Source organism: Hetaerina americana, unplaced genomic scaffold, assembly GCF_022747635.1.
Source record: "Hetaerina americana unplaced genomic scaffold, ioHetAmer1.1.p SCAF_9, whole genome shotgun sequence".
NCBI lineage: Eukaryota > Metazoa > Arthropoda > Insecta > Odonata > Calopterygidae > Hetaerina > Hetaerina americana.
In genome coordinates, this window is record NW_027287538.1 from 52,582,498 (window position 1) to 52,604,438 (window position 21,941).

Consider the following 21,941-nt stretch of genomic DNA (forward strand, 5'->3'; position numbering starts at 1 on the left):
TATGCATGTGAGGAGAGTTAGGATAGTCCCATCTATTATGAGCACCAAGTTTCGAAGGCTTCCGTTCTCCTCTGAGGTTGAACCTTATAAAACCTCGCCTAATACATTTTTGAAAAATGAGGTAAATTTAATCTGTTTAAGGACAACGGTACTGGGAGGTTTTCATCAAACAAAAGAGATGCATTGTTATCATATATTTTTGCATATCTTTCTTTCATTTTCTGGCCCTCTTAAGTGCAGTTCAGCTGTATCTACACCAGTAAATTTTCGATTTCAATGACATCTATAAAACGTGCTTACGAATATATTAATGGTGCTCCGAGTTCTAATCCCCCCAGATCCAATCAGACAAGACGTAGTTGTGATTTTTGAATTAATTAACGTTACATTTGATATGAAATGAATTTGATGCAGAAGTCCAGTAAAAGGTTACTCACAGATGAGGAAAAAGGTCACGTTAAGCCTTAAGCTATTTAAACGATCTCGTCTAATTCTTAGCAACCCTAAAACATACGGAATTTTGCAATAAAACCAATCTCTATAATAGCCCTACTGAAACTTTCACGAGTTTTGATCAGCCGAATTATGCCTTGGCAAAGGTCTATGAAGCAAAATCATCCAGATTTTGAAACTTTTATTTCTGCTGTTGAATCACATAGTAGTTGAAAGTGTCAGTGTGAGGAACAATTCAGGTATTTTATGTGATAAAAAGGAATGGTCACACGTACGATTTAATGTAATCACCGATTACAGCGTTATTTTTATCACCGATTATAGTGGGAAATACATTATAGGTAAAATTCGGTTTGAAAAATAACGTGTATCAATAATATATTTATTAACTGTATTCACTCAATAATATGACGCCAAAGAATCGAGTTCTCAATAATCACATCAGTACCCGAAAAAATTAAGAATATCTCTGTTCTCATATGGGTCGCCTAGAGGGGGATCGATGGGATATATATGGAACAGTCAAACGATTCTCGACGAGTAAAAACGGCAAAAATCGACCTGAGAAGAGACTCAATGGAAAAAGCGAAATATGAAAGTCTCTACATCAGCATACCGTCCATGAAACTAGATGTAGTGCGCACGTACTCATCGAGATCAGTGTGCCGCCATTTTAAGTAGACGATAAAGATTTGATAAGATTTCATGTTGGAAACGATATCGGAGATCACCTTTGGGCGTAGGCGTAGAACCTACTAAGAAAATATACTGAAGAGCAACAAAAGCTAAGAAGTATACGTATTAAAATATTTTCATCCCCATATTCGCTCAAAATTTCGCAAAAAACAGAAATTAATATAGGCTAAAACACCTGACTAATTGAAGAATTTATAGGTATATCATCAAATAAATTCACATAAGGGCAATCAACAAATATACCGGGAATCATACCCTGCAGGAAGCTTGAACGATGTAAATTCGTTTTATTTGGTGGCTGTCTTTGCTGCTTGCACTTTCCTTTTACTTTCAACAGTCATATGTTCTCGTGAATCCAGTGAAACGCCTACTGATTTCAACCATTTCTGAGGGTTATCAGCAATTTCAACAGCTTACCGCCATAGGTAATTGAGATTGAATAATTTTATAATAATACTTTTGTACTCGTGAAGTAACTAGCGGACCTATGTTCTTCAGTATTGCGTGTAAAGGTTCATTCAATTCAAGGTTCAAATTCATCCCCATTCTTTAGGGGTTTGGGTCTTGTCTGCAGAAATTAAAGATTTCAGCAAAAGGGATCGGGCACCGTTGAAAAGGACGCTATCAGCATGCAGTATCACCCCATCTGGATGCGGATGTAATGTAGACGAGTGCCAAATAATATTTTTACATACTAAAGTAAAGATATAACTAAGAAAATGCTTGGGAAAGCATATTAGGGAAAATTCATACGTCAGGAGAAAGACTAAGCAGCCACATTAAATCTCATAATCTATGCAACAGAAAGTTTTGAATCGAAAGACAACATATACAACATTCCTATACGTTAACAGTTGACAATATACGATTTTAATTACCCATAAATTTTGTAATCTAGAGGAGAAATCCATCAATCGACATTTGTTGCAAAATTTTAAAATAAGGCTCACACCTAACTAAGCCCAATGCGATTTAAAATTCGCACATTAAAAAAGGAATTATGAAAGAAAAACATCATTTTTATGCCCTACCATTCGGTAAATGCAACATTTTTTTTATTTTAATGGTAAAAATTAAATGCTGCTTCACGGATATATTTATCATTATCATACAAATACTTCCCCGATCTCCGCTCTATTCCAATGTTTTTCTTTGCGACAGAGCCACTCGCACAAATAGAAAATAGGCCAATACTTCCACACTTCCAGAGGGTGGACGTTGGCCAATATCTAATGAATTCATTCACCCTAGAAAATCATGGCAAATAAGAAATTTCATGATCAGATGAATATTTTTTGAGTTAACGTGCCTAAAAGAAACTTTTCACATGCACACAAACAGAAACCGTACGGAAAATGATCAAAATATCTCCAGGGTACCTCAATACATGCATTTCCGTTTAAATCACGAAGCCAATTTTTTCCAAGAAAAAAAAACATAATCCCTAAACTACAGATGGGAAAGGTAAGAAGACGATAAAATCCCTACGATTCCCGTTCCATGTTGTCATCTCAGAACTGTTTGCGCTTGTCTCGCGAAGGCTACGAATGCTTTTCGAAGATGGTTCCTCTGAAAATATCGAAAGAAGATAATCATCTGAGAAAATTATTTGCTCCATTGAAAATACTCGTACTCTAGCTTACTTTTTTATAGTATTAGGTCCTAGAAAAGGTGTGTACGCGTGAAATTAAATTATTTTACCTTTACGACGTAACGCTCCTGTCATTTCGCATCATATACCTATCCCAAGGCCACTACGGGGCCAATCCAAACCTATTCCCTACTTTGTAGTAGCAGATGATGCTTTCGCAATAAATTCATACCTAATAAAATCTTATCCGACTAAAAACCAATACCGGCCAAATTTTGTTTTCAATTACAGCATTTCGAGAGGGTGCACTGCATTATAAAATGTAACAAGTTCAATAAATGCCAAATTGCGCATTTTAAGAAGGCTGATGGAGCTCTCATCTGTTATAGTAACAACTCTTGACAATCCATTGGCTATTTTTGCCCTGCACAATTGTTTACTGAGTCGAAAAAATCGTCCCTTATTTCTTGGACCTGGAGGTGTTGCACCACCAGGAACATTCCACATCGAACAAGGAGGTTCATGAACTCATGAAAGTTGGTAAAACGGATGAATACCTGAAAGTACTTCATCTCCTTTGGAGCCGGCACAAAATTTAAATGACTCAGAATGTTATAAAACAATCCACTAACAGTTTAAACAAAGTTTCAAATTTAAAAGAGATGTAAATCCGGGCAGTATCAATTCATGCAGTAACATTGGTAAATCTAACTCCCTGCATTAAAGAAATTGTCAAAAATACATCCATTAGTAAACAATTGTAACATTATATTTTACACGTACCATACTTAGAATTGCAGTGTAGTTTCATTATACTCTAAGACTATTATAATGAACTACCAATACTGCCGTACAATGTCCAATCATACTATCATAACGCTGCCCAATGTGCATCTTGATACGCCGTCTGCTCCATTGTCATTATTTTCTCCCAACACTTACGTGATTGAGTGTAAATTAGAAACCTTCAAAAATGCTATTTCCTGATAACCTCGTTCACTTCCAGTTCAGGTACGTGCAATTGCCTTCGTGGCCTTTGTTGGTCCCCTTTTTTCCCTGGCGGTACTCCTTTTTTCCGCAGATACGAAAATCTGGATGCTATTATCTAAGTTTGGAGTGCGAGATAAAGTCTTACTTTGCTTCACATGCTAGCTAACTTTTTGATCGTTCATCTTCACGGACAGTGGAAGGTCTCAAGACAGCTATGTCCAATGTATTGACAAGATTGAAAAAAACTATAACAGTGCAACTATTCTCTCCTGTCCCTACACACACGTCGTTTCTATGAACTGAGATTGATCTTAGAGAACTTGTGTTTTGCTCTCGCTGAATCGGTCTAAGACCCGTACATATAACGTACTTTCGAGCAATGACAAACTGCTCTAAATCCACTCCATTACTACAGTGTGTTTGTACCTTTTGAATTTAACGTTCGTTCCGAATTGTTTCCTTCGTGGGCGTACCAAATATCACTTGTGCTGCTCAAGCATGTAAAAGAAGTCTTTTGAAATACATGTATGGGCGAAATAATGGGGAGGTGTTGAGATGGGATATGGTCATTTATTAGCAACGAAAAGTTGCGTTTAATTAGGTTGAAGGTAGTATGATTATTGAAACTAGGTTTTGAACGGTTCAAAACGATCGATATTTGTTGTTTCGGTGCATTGCAATCAATCGTTCTTCATTTGTTGATGAGTCGAAGGGTCACGCCCACGAGTCGTACGGGATGTTGAGAGAAGAGCCATTCATGGTGTGCGTTGATAGTCACGAGAGGAGGAATTGAATGAGAATAATGCAGGGCATGATATTTTTAAAGTTAATTTAAAGGTATATAAAACTTAAAATATGGAGTACATGAGCTAAGGAAGGTTGCTCTAGCAGTTCACCTCGCTAGGAAGTGTTCTTGGGATAAGTATCAAAGAAAGTAGAAGAATTGCGTTAGATAGAGATTTTTTGCAAAGAGGAGTGTGATAAGAAACTAAGCGAGGACGCAAACTAGATAATATCAGAAAATTTTATCTGGAGCGCAGTTTTGTGCGGATCCGAAACTCAGTCGTTGAAGAAATAGGATAAAGGCAGATTGAAAGCTTTCGCAATGTGGGCGTGGGAAATAAGGAACAAAAGTGAAATAGGTAGAAAGAAAAGCAAAAGAAGAAATCCCATGGCATGATCGAGGAGCAGAGAATGTTTCTGTATGTAATTCATGGAATGCATAAATGGTGGGGAAGGGCAGAACGAAAGACAGTGGGACGATGAAGTATTTGATAGTGGAGTTTGGATAGGTGGTATAGGTAGAGGAAAATAATAAGCATACTAGAGTGAATGAGAAGAGGTAGAGATGATGTGGAGTTAAATAATGGAATATTGCAAATATTAGTGTCATTATCACCTTACGTTAATGGGACCATAATAACTAAATTGTAGAAATGCTTAGTTACTGCTTCATCAAAAGAAGGAAGTACCTTAGCTGGTAGACTACTATTGAAGACAATATTAAGGCGAACGAGCGAGCAGAAAGGCATCTGATAATAGCCAATTTGCGGAAAAGAGTTTGACTTGGTGTATTATTTTTTTAAAATGCAGTTGAAGTCGGAAATGAATGGATATATTAATTTAAGTATAACTAAAATTCATTCCATAGGAGCTTTTGAGGCTAATTTCCTTAACTTTACTTGATTATGTAAATGAAACATCATCCCTTCCCAATGCTAATAATGCACAACGATAAGTAACAACGAGGTCCCTTTTTGGCGCCAGTGGGGTAGAATGCAAGATATAGGACATCCTGCCCTCGAAATCATCAGAGGATGACGTAATGCCATCACCTCCGTTTTCGGCAATCTCACTCGAGACATTCCCATCAGGGGGGAGCATTAAGGCAATACAAAATTCAGATTCCTTAGGAACGTGGTAGCCCAGTGAGTTCTGGGCTAGGCTACTGACCGGAGGTTCGGGTTTGATTCCGAGTGACACCTATGGGTAACCTTCTTAGAGAAAAAACCTAGAGTAGGTGGAACCAAATTTGGTCGCACTCGTAAAAGTACTGATTAATCTATTGGCTTATGCCCATTAGAAATCTACCAGGTTTGCCAAAAAATATTTTAAAAACATAAATGAGTGTTACGGGTGAATCGAAGCAGTAACAATGATGGGAATCCCTCCAACCATGAATTAATAAATCCAGACTGAAATTAGGAAGGCTAACGACTCTCCAGTCTCTGACAACCATGAAGTCCATGAATCATCATGCCACATTGGTAAATTAGATCATCCGGTGAGATATACTTCCAAACTAATAGAGCCTTCTTTCCTTCGCAACTTGCGATCACAATAAATAGAAGTTAAAACATTCTCACATACCTTACAATCTTCCAAATTATTCACATACAAAGTTTATATAATACTTTCCTTACTATTTAGAGCAATTTAAATGATTGGTATTCTATTTCACCCCTACGCGCACCCATATGGTGAATCAAATCAAAGAAAATATCCAGCGTTCATCACCCATCACTCCCAATGAGTTAAACTTCTTCCTTTTAAGATATACCAAAAAATATGCACACTAATCATTTGTGTTTTTTCGTAAACTATATGATTTCATCTATTTTTTAAATAGTAAAGTACAAATACCTTGGTAGCGGACCATAAAATTTCATAAAGGGGTTGTAAATAATATCAATGAGGCTAGCCCAAAATTAAATCGACGCTTGAATTTTTCACCCATTGATTGAGCTCGGTCGAGAGTATACTTGACTCTAAAGCTAAACTCATGAATGAAATATCAAATTAGAGGAGACACACGCTCTTCTTTTCCAGGAGTAAACGCAAAGGCATTTAAGGATGCATATAAAAAAGACGAGAGCTGAAAATATTTATCCCTTAAGTACCTGTTAAAGAATAAAATGAATATGAATAAAAGTAACTCCACTGAGAGACGCATAACTTCACTCACCTAGAGAAGGGGATGAGAAAAAATTAAACAACTTGAAAGATTTCAAACGTCCTACCTTGTACACAGGATCACGCGTTTTCCATACTAATATCCATCGACGCCAAGCACAAAGGGATGTAATCAAGAGAATCTCCTAGAAAATAAAACAATAAGCTCTCGTCATCATAAATAGTTATCTTCAGATTAAAAATACTGCTCATACCGGGAGTTTAACAGTAACATACTTTTGTGAAATGTTTCCATTATTACCACATGTTATGGGGTACAGGGGAAGGCTATTCAAGACCAGGAACATTAATGTACCACCTAAGCATGGTAGCCCTCAACTGGTATTGCATTTGACAAAGCAAATTCAAATGTTGCAGAAAGCCCTAATGGTATTTTGTTTGAGGTACCAGTTGTGACGCATTTACTGCCGAGATGTTGCCTATGTGAGGCGGGAGTGAATGGATTTGCAAACTAACTTTGAGATATGGTTTTACCCTTTTTATATTCCTGTTCCTTCTCTTTCACGCTTCAAAAAATATAACCCCTAGTTATCTCAAAAGTTTTCATATATTAACATGAAATACACACATTTATATATTAAATTATAAGGCAGGTTGAACATTTTGGTCTATTCTTTTTTCTGAGGCGTAAAAGAATGAAACTGGTGCGTGAGGCGGATGCTGAGGATCAAATGGCTGGATAAAATGAGCCAATCAAAGAAGGATGTTGGATAAAAGAGTCGACAGGAATTGTCAAAAAGAGTATCCATCAGAGAGGAGAGAATGAAGAGCTACGGTTAACCAATCTTTAAGATGATGAAATGCCTTAGAAAATTAATTCGCCTGAAAAGTGCAAAAGCTGTTGAGAAACACACTGTTCCAATATTTAATTTAAAGAAAACAATATATAGAATTGCGGTCAACGAAAATCAAATGAAATACGCAGAATAAAGCGTTAAAGAGCAGTTCTCGACGAATAAGACCTCTGGCATCCGAATGTTGTTGGACCCTCTACCTTTAAATCATGGTCAACAATTGGCCTGATGGTGGGAATTGCGTGGAGAAGATATTATTGTAATTTTAGACCTTTTATTCCTGCGGTTTCAGCAACGAATTGCGCAGCTTTCGTATGGTTTGACGCGATTGAAATGATTTCGGATCAAGCGGCCAGAGGTGAACGGAGTAACTGTGTCTTGAGCGGAACTGAACCATGCATTATGTTTTGATTCGATCGACTAACGCCAAACATCCATTCGCTCACATCCATTCCCATGATGATGTACTCGTCAGGTGTGAATCCAAGGCCTTTGAGAGTCTCCCACGGTGCGTGATGCACACGCGACGAATAGGAAACGGGGGGCAGAGGAGACGACTTCGGCGGCGGACGTACCGACCTCCCGCCGTCTCTCCTCCCTTCGTCCCGCGCCGCCCGTCAACCAGCTCCCCTTTGAAATGTGCGCCGTACCGAGACAGGGTTGAGCGGGAAAGGGGTTGCATGCTTTGCCTATATAATCTTGAAAGTATTTCCAGAGCCAGAAGATTTTACGGAAATAATTTGCTGCTCTCCTGTGACTTACGAGTAGAGGCAGTATATAACCTGCAGTCTAGTCGATCGTGAACGTTTGAAAAATACAAGTCCCTCATTTAGTTCTCTGGTCTTCGATTTTCTCACTTAAACCCTCCATTTTTAATTCTTCTTGCTCCTCTCTGTGTCATTTTCTTTGTTCCATTTTGTCCCATTTTGTGTGCCCTGCTATTTCACTTAGAATTTTCATTTATAAAGTTTGCATTCTTTTTTATTTGCTACTATTGATGCCCATGTTTCTCCTCGATGCAGTACACAGGATACCATCATTTTCCAGCTTTAGGTAATGTTTTATGTCTTAGAATGTTAAAAAATACTAGGAAATAATTTACGAACAAAGAATACTAAAAATAATGTCAAATTACGACCATGTGGAAGAGGTTAAATCGGAAGAATAAAAAAAGATGAAGAGAGCAACAAGTAAAAGCCCATAATAGGCACATCCAACTGCACGAAGGGGGAAAAGGAGATAATAATTCCTCCATGCTCAGGAATTGGATACACTAATAATTACTACCTTTTGATAGGGATTTAAAATTGTAAAAGAGCTGAGCGAGTTAAAGTGCGGTACTATTGCAATCTGAGGATGCGGTTTTACCGCATCCTCAGATTGCAATAGTTCAGTCAACAGAAATTATATGTAAATTCCACAGGAGCTTGAATATTAAGCTATGCTCATTCTTACGATAAATATAATACAATGAGAAAATATACCATGCCCCTTCTAATCCTAGTCACGTATGAAATAATAGTGTTACTTTATCTTCTCGCGCACACGTACATACGTAATTAAATATGACTGTTTAACATCTCAATCATAGATCGTAATCTATACGACAAAATTCTATTCAATTCCAGGGAATTAAATATAATGAAAATGAATGGAATTAAAAGGAATGGAAATTATGAAACCACTTCAATTGGCACGACTCTAAATGTGTCCGTTAAGATTTTACGGTTTCTTTTGAGAATTTTACTATCTCTTAATACCCATTTTTTGGTAGTAGAAGGGACTACTTAATCTAGATCTCGCCCCAATAAAGGCGTTTCATTTTTTATTTTGTTTAGTATATTTCCTCGTTTGCTCCATTGGAACTTAATCATTCAAATTGCATTACATTCTCTTTGCTCCCAATGTTTTTTCCCGCTGGTATTTCTCATTTGCGATTAAATTTGATATTCCTGTTCCAGAAATATACTGCAATGAAGTGATTAGGATGGCGTTGCTGGGAGTGAGTAAATATTTGTAGTATTGGCAAATGAATATTTACGCATCCTCTAGAAGTGATCTAAAATTTTGACAAAACTCATCCGCAGAATAGATTACATGAAATTTAGAAAAATTCCTACTAAAAAATTATAACAGAATACGAGAATTATTACGGCCAACCAACATTCAATTGTGCTACTGCAAACAAGAACACACACACTTTGCGCAACGATATTTCAGGGAAAATGCTGAGAAATCGTTGGTTTTTGATTGCTACCTCAGAAAACGATGGTACCTATTTTATGAAACTGTTTGGAAAGGACATTGAACATTTTCCACAATACAAAAACCCTTCATATCTTAAGTTTTCACCGCGACGGCAGGAGATAAAGGCAAAGCCTAAGATGAAGGGAGATGATGACACGGAGGGGTGGAGAGAGGAGAAAGTGAGGAATGAGGGGAGGGGGGCGTTGGGAATGCGAGGGAGAGGGAGGGAGAAAGGAGGAAGAAATCGCGGGATGTAGGGTAAGGAGGGGGCGGCGGGCGTGGAAAACATCGCCACCCTCTCTTCCACCCCACCCTCCGCTGCTCGTGCGTTTGGTGGAGGCCCGCGTGGTGCGTTCGGTGAGATCAGACCGAGTCGGGTTGGCACTTTTTTTCCAACGACGCCACCGTTCGAGGGGAAAGAGATAGGGAGAGAATGAGAAAGAGGGAATGTGGAAAGTTGCGTTACGCGGAGAAAAGGTGGTGGGCGGGGGGGGAGGAAGAGGGGCGGGGTGAGGGGAAGGGGGATATTGCGGCGGCGCCGACTCTGGGCCACAGAAGTAGGGCTGCCTGCGCGATGTTGCGTCGCATCGACGTCCGGAGTGCCTCGCGTCGCGAGGAGCGGCGCCCGAACCCAGCCAGCCCACGCTGCAGGCATCGTCGGTTGTATATTAACACATCGCCCACAAAAAAAGGAAAAAATAGATAAAAACTCGGTCTTCCATCTCGCGATCGCAATAAAACCGAGGTTGAGCAACCCAAAATTTGCGATTGAGTAACCTCGATGCCACCTTCCATTATTTTTACGAACAATACTCATTTGCCCACGACGGCACGATTAGAGGCTGTTAATCCCAAACCATCCCGCTACACGCTGTATAGTCTGACGGTCCGCGGTTTACGGACTAGGCGTATGTGTAAATCTCACCAAACTCCTCGACAATGCAAAAATGGTAAAATAGATTTAAAATTGCAATGATCGAAAGAAGCAACATAAAGGCGTGTTTTTCATATAAGATTGAGCTCATCTTGAACACGCCTCTAGAGCTTGACAGATTGAATGCGCGAAACACAAAGGAAAGTCGGTCTTATTTTGAGAATTACCCCTGAACGGCAGAAAAGACTCGCACGATTGTCAGATGAGAGAAAATGAATGCTCGAAGATCACAAAGAGGACTTAACGCAACGTACGAGTTTAGGATTGCGTGAGAGGATAATAATTTCAATTCCAGTTTACAGAGGGAGAGGAGACCTTGTTGAAGGGTTAAGGAATATTAATCGTCGCAAACTGTACACCAATCCCAAGTCATGCGATTCTCTCAAGGTGGAATGGGTACACTTGCGAACTGCAGGACCGATTTTACGCAACTTTGTGCCCTAGAAGTACTATCATTATTAAATCGCCAAAAAAACTTGAAAATTTACTTGTTGCTGCAATCTAAGTTTTAGCGAAATACATTGACATAATTCGTTCGTTTCAACATAAAGTTCTTTTAATTTTTTTTCAATATTCTGGTAGTAAGTTCGCTGCCTCGTATAAAGTACAGAAACAGTAATAATGTAGTAAATTCGTTTCATGTTAATATATATATATATATATATATATATACTACCTTGATCAAAAATTTCCCGGAATTTATTCAGAAAATTAAAAATACAAGTTTATTCATCTAAATCTATATTGTCCCCTTCAAAGTAATCCCCATCGACTGCAACACACTTATGCCAGCGCTTGATCCAATCCTCGAAACATTTTTTATATTCGGTTTTCGGTATGTCCATCAGTGCTTCCTGCGATTTTTCCATTACTTCCTCTCGGCTGCTAAAACGCGTTCCCCGTAATGGTTTTTTAACTCGATTGAACAGAAAGAAGTCACAGGGAGCCAAATCAGGTGAATTCGGTGGCTGTTGGATGATATTTGTTGCATTTTTCGTCAAAAAATTACGAATAATGATAGCACTATGCGACGGTGCGTTATCATGGTGCAAAATCCACGAGTTTTCTGCCCACATTTCTGGTCTCTTTCGGCGAATTGCTTCACGCAAACGTCTCATAACGCCCAAATAATACTCTTTGTTTACTGTCTGGCCTTCTGGCAAAAATTCATGATGCACTACACCGTTGTAATCCATGAAAACCGTCAGCATTCCCTTCTTTTTTGACTGAAAACGACGTGGTTTTTTTGGTCTCGGCTCATTTGGTGAACGCCATTCACTTGCCTGATGTCTGGATTGCGTGTCGTACTCATAAACCCACGTCTCGTCTCCAGTAATGATCCTTTTGATGAATGTGGGGTCGGATTCAGCCTCGCAAATCATGTCTTTTGCGACGTCAACACGGTCTCTTTTTTGCATGAAATTGAGGTCTTTTGGCACCAACTTTGCTGCTACACGACGGAAACCCAAATCATTAACCACAATGTCTTGGGCGGATCCATAGGCAATGTTCAAGTCCTCCGCTATTTCTCTGATGGTTAATTTGCGGTTATTGACCAACATTTCTTTTACTTTATCAATTTTTTCACCGACTTTCGATGTCGATGGTCTGCCACTGCGTTCATCATCTTCGATTGACTCACGACCACTTCTGAACCGCTCGTGCCACTGGTAAACGACCGTTTTTTTTAGAGAATCGTTGCCGAAACACTTTTCCAACATTTCCAACGTCCGTGCGCCACTAAATCCGTTTTTTACGCAAAATTTAATAAAAGTTCGTTGTTGCAAATTTAAATCCATTTCTGAAATTGTAAAAAATCGCCAACACACAGAGATAGATGTACTCTTGGCTACGTAACTTTTGCAAATGTCAAGTTATGACACTAAGATTTAAAATGAATATCAACAACAGATGTACCAATTTAACAAAAAAAAACAGAACTCAAATCGGAACGATGGGAGCGCCACACGGTGGTTATTCCGGGAACTTTTTGATCAAGTTAGTATATATATATATATATATATATGGTATAAAGTTTAAAAGCATGAAAAAATGTAAACTGCCGCGGGAAATTGCATACAAAGTAAAAAGTACGCTTGCATTGGGCATAACTGCCCAAACAGGGTAGAACAGAAAGGTTCAGGGTAAGAACACAAAATCAAACAATTGTTTCATTCGCGCTAACGGGTCATGATGTCTAAGCTAACTTTCAGGCATCATCCTAAATCTATGGTTTTAAGTAAAGAGACTGGGTTAAAGAAACCTTGTCAGATAGGCTCCAATTTTCTAGACTCTTCCTGAACTTAATCATAGCCTTCCTCATAAACCCATTCCGCTCTGGCATAGTCAAAATCCTTTTAACTCATTATTATTTTATGGAGGCGGAAGGTAGGCATCTTATAGGCTTTAGTTCGCGACACCGGATGCGCCACCCTGCGATATCCGAGCCGGTTGAGAGGAAGGGGCGCACTGCGGGTGTAGGTAATGTGCATCGCGGAACATAGTCGGATACTCTGGGGTTTCGGGGTATAGAAGCAATCAGAAGTGAGATTCCATTTTGCCTATATAAATTCGAGCTATTAAAGGCCAAATATATAATTAACTTTAAATTTGAGAGCGCTTTGATGAGCCGCCTTGAAGCAGTAAGTTCAAGCTCTGCCTCATTTAATCGAGTACACTGAGTAGGAATATATTATCATATGAGTGATACTAAGAGGAACTACATATTTATTTCGCTGCTGCTTTTGATATAATTTAAGTTAAATGAGTGTTTTTTAACAAGTTTTACAATTTATGTTCGATTAGGATAAGATTGGCCTTATTTTAAGGCCAGTATATTATACTCGTCGCTTCATTTCTCGAGCGCGAGATCTATAGCAGTGTATTGTCATTTTAAAAAATATATGCATATATCGTTTCATAATTGCGATAGCTGTCATGCAGTACCGTTTTGGGGTTTGCTATCCATACTAACGGAAATTATTAAATATGATTTTTTTAACTATTAGTATACGTTGCTGGCTTTACTATCATAAATATTTCATATTTTCAGATGCATGAGAACTACTGATATTTTCGATATGCTTTTTCATCCTCATACTTAGCAGAAATGTAACTGTCTGTAATTTCATTTTATCTTATTAACTATAATATGCTTTTATTAATACAATTTAATGGTTTCGCATTTGATGATTAATACTAGAGGATATAGTTTAACAATAGATGCGAAATTTCACTTCGGGAAGCTTTTCGTCGGGAGCAGGCGCATTGCAATCGCGGCATGAGGTCCTCGTTCGATCGCTCGCGAGGTGCTCGAAGCGAGGGGTGCTTGGCCGTGCTCTCCAGCCAGGCACGAATGTCGGCGCCAAGACACAGACACTGCAGCGCATATGCTACTGACGAACATTTCTGAAAAGAGTACATTTCTTGCTGTAATCACTGTCAGTGATAGAATTAGCCCTGCATAACCATGAGACAAAAATAAACGCACACCTTTTATGCGTGTGCGTGTATGTCTGTGGTGCATATTTATGGCAAATTGGATATGAAAATACGTATCCAACCTTATTGGTATTTACGGCAAATGGTATATATATATATATATATGTAGACTATATATATATATATATATATATATATATATATATATATATATATATAGTCGGCGGATATATATATATATATATCCGGCCTATTATATATATATATATATATATATATATATATATATATATATATATATATATATATCCGGCGCTGCTGAAGAATTTTGCCGAGAAAGCAAGGTTTCACGTTCAAGTGATTTTCATTGAATAAATCTTTGTTGTGTTCAGGGAACAAACTTCCGCAAAATATTTGAATGACAACGCAGTAATTTTGTTTAGAATTAACAACAATTTAAAGCAGGAAGAGCCTAAGTTTGTGAATTTATAATACGTCAATTATTATTAGCGATCCAGGTACCATACTTGTGCCGTCAGGGATCCACAGTCACCGGTGCTTTTGTCACAGGTCCCTTCTGATGAATTTTATATATTAGTCTGAATAATCCGAAAAAAACGTCGTTGCACTCATTGATCTCAGGAATAAGGAACATCATCGGCCTTGCTCGTGATATTAGGAGTCCACCAAGGATCGCCTCAAAGTCCATAACCGTTCTTTTCTTTCCGGACACCTCTGGTAGTCGGTGCGCCCGTTTAGAATCTCGTTAATTCTTTGCCTTATCATCCAGTGACCGAAACACCAGAGTCGATACAACACCCATGCCCGAAGCGGGATCAGAACCCATGACCCTTGGGTTTGGAGACGAGCGCCTTCCATCCTGAGTAAGTCTATTAAACATTGTGATAAATGTAATCAATACACTAAATGAAAAGAAGCACCGTGGTCGATGATATTTGTAGACATGTGGTTTTGTTGATAGGTTCAAGAGATGGAGGGAATGACTGGCGGACAGGAGAAGATCATTGCAGGATGGATGGATACAGGGAGCAAATGCAAAACTGAATATATGAGCTCTCAATGAAACCCGCAAAACACAAATTTTCAAAACGTGGTGATATCATCCGTAGAGAAGGTCATATACCCTTCCACAACCAAAGAAGGCTGACGTTCTACTTGGAGGGCGAAATCACTAGCAGACCCCAAGAGGAGTGGATGACTTGGGGAAAGGTAATAGGTGTGCTACGTGACTAGATAATACCATTCAGACCAAAAAGCCAAATATATAAGATGATCGAGAGATTTAAATCAATGCATGCTATAGAGACTTCTAGTGGACAATCACAGAGAGGTTACAAAAGACGTAGCAGAGTCATCGTGTTCCCTGATAAGTAAATATTTAGTATCAAATGAGGGAGCGAGAGGAAAGGAGGTGGCACAAGTAACCGAGAAGATACTCGTAAGGGAGATAAGATCATGCTGGTTAAAAGAAGACGATTATGTTGAAAAATGGATATAAGAAATGGTTTTGCCGGGATAATGGGAGAAAATTAAGCTAAGGAAGAGATGGACAGATCGTCAGCCTAACAGTAGATATGACCGCAGCGGACGACTAGCATAGGACTCGGTCTACCAGTCACTCCACGGGCCGACGATAACTAATAATGACGCTGAAGAAGAAAGTCTCGGAAACCAGTACCTAGCTGCTGCCCGTACCCGGCTCATTCGGCATCGCATCGATTCAGACGTAGGATCCGCCGTCCTTTCCCGGAAAGAGGGAGGGAGAGAGGATGGATGATGCGATGAGGAGAGAGGGGGATGCGTGGGTGGAAAGACCTCTATGACGCGCGCGTGTGCGTGAGCGCAACCAGGCGGGGATCTCGCATCGACGCCACTCGGTCTCCATTCTCGATATTTCTTTCGCGGGAAAAAAAACCTTTATCGATACCCAAAATTGGAACCGATAAGATAGTTGGTACACGGGCAATGTCACTCCATTCAGTGTCCTTCCAAGCGATCCAAATAAAATACTTCCTGCCCAGTAGAGCATGCTTCGGAACGTGCGACCAAGGGGCGAGGTTCGTAAACCAGGAGGGATGTTCAATTCTAAAATTTGACTCCAATTCACTCTTGCTCTTTCAATATATTTTCAAGGTTTTCCTAACAATACGTGAACCCATTGTTAAAATTTCAAAATTCAAATATATCGTAGAGTAGGTAGAACGGTTATGTATGGACTAAATAAAAGCTTATCACTTTCCTGTTTTATTGCATTAAGAAAGATGAAATATGGCCAAACCATTGGCCCAATTTAACCAGTCAAACTTAGTCGAATGGGGATAAGACTTCCTTCAGAAAAGGGCAACTAAGCCGTCAGCTGGTAGTACTCTCTCATTTAATCTCGTTGCCGTCTTAATACCGTGAGATATTTCTGCCTTCGTATCAAGTTTACGAAATGATAATATTATAAAGAAAATGCCCTCAATATAAAATTCAGGTGAATCATATTTCCTGAGTTATCCATTGAACAACAGTAACATTGGACGGCATTTTATTGGTAATTTCCAGAGGATGTCAATGACAGTTAACACTTCATGACTCCATCGTACTTCTTGAAACTGAACAGCCCAGCAACTGAGAATGACGTGTGGTGATTTTATTCTCACATCCAATGAATTACCATCCGGTTTTAATTGTTAGAGACATTATTTTTAATGGAACTCAAGGTTTAGAAATAATTCGCCATTTTTGACCGAATGTATCGACGGAATGCAGGGCGACTCGATTTTTAGCGCTCCTTCGGTTTATGCTCAGAATCTATTACACCGTGGCTAAAAATCCCGTGAATGCAAAGAAACTGCATTGCACAGCTATAACAAGACGGATTTGGGATCCATAAATTCAGAACAGGGACAGGGGAGTGAACTAAGCAAAGAGCGAGGAAATTGGCAAAGCGCCGCTACGACAGCCAGGTCAGCGCATCGGAATAAATCGATAGGTTTTGGGTGGGAATGTTTATAGAGACGAAAGCTCATTGAGGGACTAAATATACCAAAGATATTTAGAGCATGTTCAGATGGCGTCACAAATACGACTGCTATTGACATTAATTTTTTATATTAGCAGGTTGGACCACCATAATGGACGAGTAAAAATAGTTTATTGGGAGCAATATATCGTGAAAATATTCTTACAACAAAAAACGAAACAACTCTAAAAGGCTTCATTCCAATGCGAAAGTAAAGAGCTAGTCATCTATTCACATGTTTAGTACAGAATCTGCGAATCCTGATAAATTAATATTAATTTACCTTCCAAAACACGTTTCTTCCATTCATTTTCTGAAGGAGCCTAATCGTTTTTTTCTTGAAATATCAGCCCTAACATCCTCGTCTACGTACTCTCTCCGGTATGAGCGTCCTACAGAGGTATCATTTAGGGGACTACCATTTTTCCCGCGCCCTGAATCAAACAGCCCACGATTCCGAGACATTGGGTACTAGCAGCCGCGGTTTGTCGGTTCACGGGCGAGAATGCTCCCTGAATAACTGTCATCCACTCTGGGATATATCTTGAGTTAGTGGTAGCTGCAGATGGATCCAGAAAATTTATCTAAACTATCCATGTTCATAGAGTAGTTCATGGAGGAAGTTGTTTGAATACCACAAATAAATCATGTGGTTTCTAAAAAAATGTGAAACTACAAAAATCGTTGCGTAATTAATTTTTGTAGTTTATCATTTTCAGGTTAGTTTTTGCATTGGCACAGAATGTAAACTCCTGCATGACTTTGCCTTGCCTAGCAAGACAAAATGTGACAACCTTCACAACAATAAAGGTTTCCTCAATTCTGCATATACGAGTATTCTATCCCCCTTCATCCTGCTCAACCTTTTCCTTCACCTTCCTCTTACCCCTAACTTCCTCCCTTCAATCATAGTCTTCAGTATTCTATGCCAATCAAAATGCTCTCCATCCATCTTTCCCAACTCTCAGAAGTCTTAAATCTACGTTTGTCATCCTGCTTCAACGATCAAGTTACTGAGCCATACAAAATCATGTTCCATACTAAATTGTTCATTAGTCTTTCCTGAACCTCCTCACTTGACGTTCCTTCCGCAAATCCCTTCCTTTTTGTCAAAGGCTCTTCGCATAAAGTAATTTATCTCTAAATATCCGAAATACCGTTGGGTTTTCGTCATAACATCTAGTTCCTTTAAAAAAAGCCCCAAAATTTCAGAGTTTAAGAGGACGCCTCGGTAGCTTAAGTGGCTAAAGCACTCGACCGGATATTGAGGGATCTGGGTTCGAGTCCCAGTCAAGGCGAATGATTTTTACGCTCTGAAATTGTTGCATTAAAATGCACATTAGCGGATGACTCCGTTAAAAGTTACTGTTGCGGCATCTCCCGCACTTTCTTTGGAATTTGTCAGAGGTAATTCTAATTTTGGAGAAAATATGTGGGAATAAATCCAGTGGCAGGTTTAATTCCAGCGGGTTTAATTCCAAATTCATAATCCCTTCCACCTAACCCTTATACGTTACAATACAGACAATCACAAACATTTATTCCCTAGGTGGAGGAAAACCCACCTAGGCGGGACTCGAACCTGCAACCTCTGGATTGACAGGTGAAGCGTTACTCCGCCGCCACCGGGACCAACGAAATCAAAAATGATCAAAGAAATCAAAGAAAATTCGATTTATATCAATAGGAAATTCATCTGATGTTTCAATATCATTCTTTTGAAGTCAACAGTACCAGAAGAACTGCGCTTATGAGATAAATAAACTGGCCGTCCAAACCGGCAGCCAGCCTATGCACGACAATCTGACCGTACACCATCGCGGCATCAAGCCCGTTCATCTCTATATCCCGGGGTAAGTCACGTCCCACGGAGATACCAGTCGAAGAGAAGGATATGAGTGATTTCTGAAAGCCTGTTTCCGTTTTGTTGCGTGAAATATAGGAGGAGCATTATAGGCAACTCCGGTTGGAATAACGTCAACCTATACCTTGCGGCAGTGCCCTGGCCCGCAACGACAGTTGCTCTGGCCCTAGGGCTGATCGAGCGGCTGAATTAAATGAAATATTTCTCATGTTCTGAGTAAAATGACTCGTAGAAATATCGTAAAAGAGTCTGGCAGAAAGTTTTAGCGGACCAAAAATTGGGGAGAATTAGCTGACATTAAACAGCATGTTTATCTATTCGTTGGGGGAACTCGTAACTCGTGATTGACATCATCATGAGATGAAGTTTTGGGAAGTATTGGCCCGTACCTAACGAGGGGATAATCCTATAGCCAATAAATAATGAAAAAATAATCGTATTTGAATTATCTTTTTATTTACATATTTATTTTAGCATTACCCCGTTTCCTCAAGCCACTAATTTCCGGTTTACATCCTCCCCAAGATTTCACAAAGAGGCACGTTAGGGTGTATTAGACAATAAGTCAATATAGACTCTATTTCTTCAAGTTTAACCCTAGATGTTGAATCGTATTATACAGGTAAACTAGGTAATATCTGAAAACCTACGAACATTATTACATGCTCTTTCATGAGATGGATTAAATGGACATCTTAGCCACGGTTCTATTTGTACCTGTAATAAGTCTTAAAATTTAGAATTGGTGCCTTAGTATCGCCGAAGGCAAATCAATCTGTAGTTAGCTTGACACACTCCGGGACAGCATCATGAGAAACTTATGCCCGAGAAGTAAATATTATTTGTTGCACGCACATTATCAAACGCTCTTTTGAGGAAACTAATGAATTCCGTTTCGAGAAGTATCCTCAATCTGATGTACAGGCAAATGTAAGATAAATAGAGAAACTTCCTAGCATTTGCACAAATATCTTGCCAAATATGGCATCAAAGCAGCTCCATCTGACCTCAATAGAATAAATATGATTGATTTCGTGTGTCATGAAGTGATAGAATATAAATTACTGAAGATTTGTTCCTTATCTACAACGGAAGTAAAACATCCGCATGCCCGTTTCCGCATCCGGATTGGCGACTGACCCGAGGGCAGCAGTGGTATTTGGTGAAAGACAAAGCGAGCGGCCTTCCCGCGTTAGGAGACAATTGCGCAGCACCCGAGCACCTCCAACGAGAAACATTCGCTCCACGAAAAAATCGGCCACGAGGAGATATGCCAAACTCCCTCCTTCAAAACTCTATCGCACCAAAATATTTACCAAAACACGGGCGACCCCGCTCATCTTCCTGGATGAAGTTTCCGGAACGCATTCAGAAATGGGGCGCGCGGCGAAGAGGGAGAAGAGTTTTTTTTATGGGCGCGGGGGTGGGGGAGGGACTGAAAGTATTTCACCGAGCGGGCGAACGCGATCGGAGAGGAGGGCGTGGAGGGAGAAGGAGATCTAAGGGAGGGGGATAAGCACAGTTACGTCTTTCTCGAGGAAGCCGGTCGGAGGGAGGGATTTGGGGGTCGGCGAGAGTGGGGCGGACGGGGGTGGGGCGATTTGGGGGGGGGGGTTAAAGGAGAGGAGAAGGCTCGCGAGAGAGAGACCTTCTCCCTGCTCCCAGAGCTTTCTCCTCCTGCCGTCAGTATTGAAGAAGAAAGTTCCCGGCCGATGCCTCCTCCTCTCCCCCGGCTCTCTCTCGGCGTCCGTCACCCCAGTCCCTCCCTTCCTTCCTGCTTCCTTCCCCTTTCACCCCACACCACATCCTTGCTTTCCTCTCGAGCGCTGGACGTCGCACTTCTCCGAAGGAAGGGAAAGAAGCGGGTTTCACCGCGGGTGTCGATCAGAAGCGAGGTGATTCACGCAGTCGATAGAAATGAAATCTACAGGCCTGTTGAGATTTTTCGAAAATCGGACCATTACCTTTGATAGTGTGAAAAATAACTGCTTTAAAAATTTCAGAAATGGACCAGTTGAATGGACTCTCCCGATTTAGCCTTTGTGTTTCAGTCGCGCTTTTGCTTGTAGATTCGGTTAAATTGATATGAACCCTACAAACCTACGAAGACATTTGGGAAATCAAGCCATTTCCATGAACACGGTCTCATAGTAAACTACTCACAGAGATAGATGGCAGAGTATATGGCAGAGATAAAAATATCCCGGGTTGGATGAAAGAATTTTTGAAATGGTCGGGTAGAAAGCGTAGCCATAGTAGATGAGACTTCAATTGCATTTAAGTTAGCTCAAATTCAATAGAAGTTACTTCAGGGAAGTGCTATGGGACATTAACGACATTGACTCCGTAGTCACTAGCAAGATACGTTTATTTGCCGACGCTGCAGTGGCTTGCCGTGATATCCGTAATCCTGAGGGAACAGCAGCTTTATCCGATGACCTTAATGCTATAAAACGCTGGTGCGACACTTGGCAGTTATGATTAAACTTTAAAAAATACATAGTGATTAATTTTTAGAAATAGAGCAATTCTCCCTAACGCCTACTGCATCGGGAGCACCAAAATTGAATTTGTAGCCGCAATTATATGCCTAGGCGTTACCCTCGCTCACGACCTATCCTGGGTGAAACATTATATGTGGACAAGCTGACAAAAAATTAGCATTCATTAGGAGTACAGGGTAAGTGTGATGAAATGATCAAAGAAAAATGCTATATTTAGCTGGTTAGGCCTCATTTAGAATATGCTGCAAGTATATGGGATCCTCACGAAGTTGGATTGATTGCCGAATTGGATCGCGTGCAGCGTAGAGGAGCTAGATTTTTAAAACATTGTTATGATAAACATAGTGGCTTATCCAAAATATTAAACCAACTAGGTTAGGAATCACTCACAGAGCGAAGGTTAAATTACAGATAAAATCTCCTGCA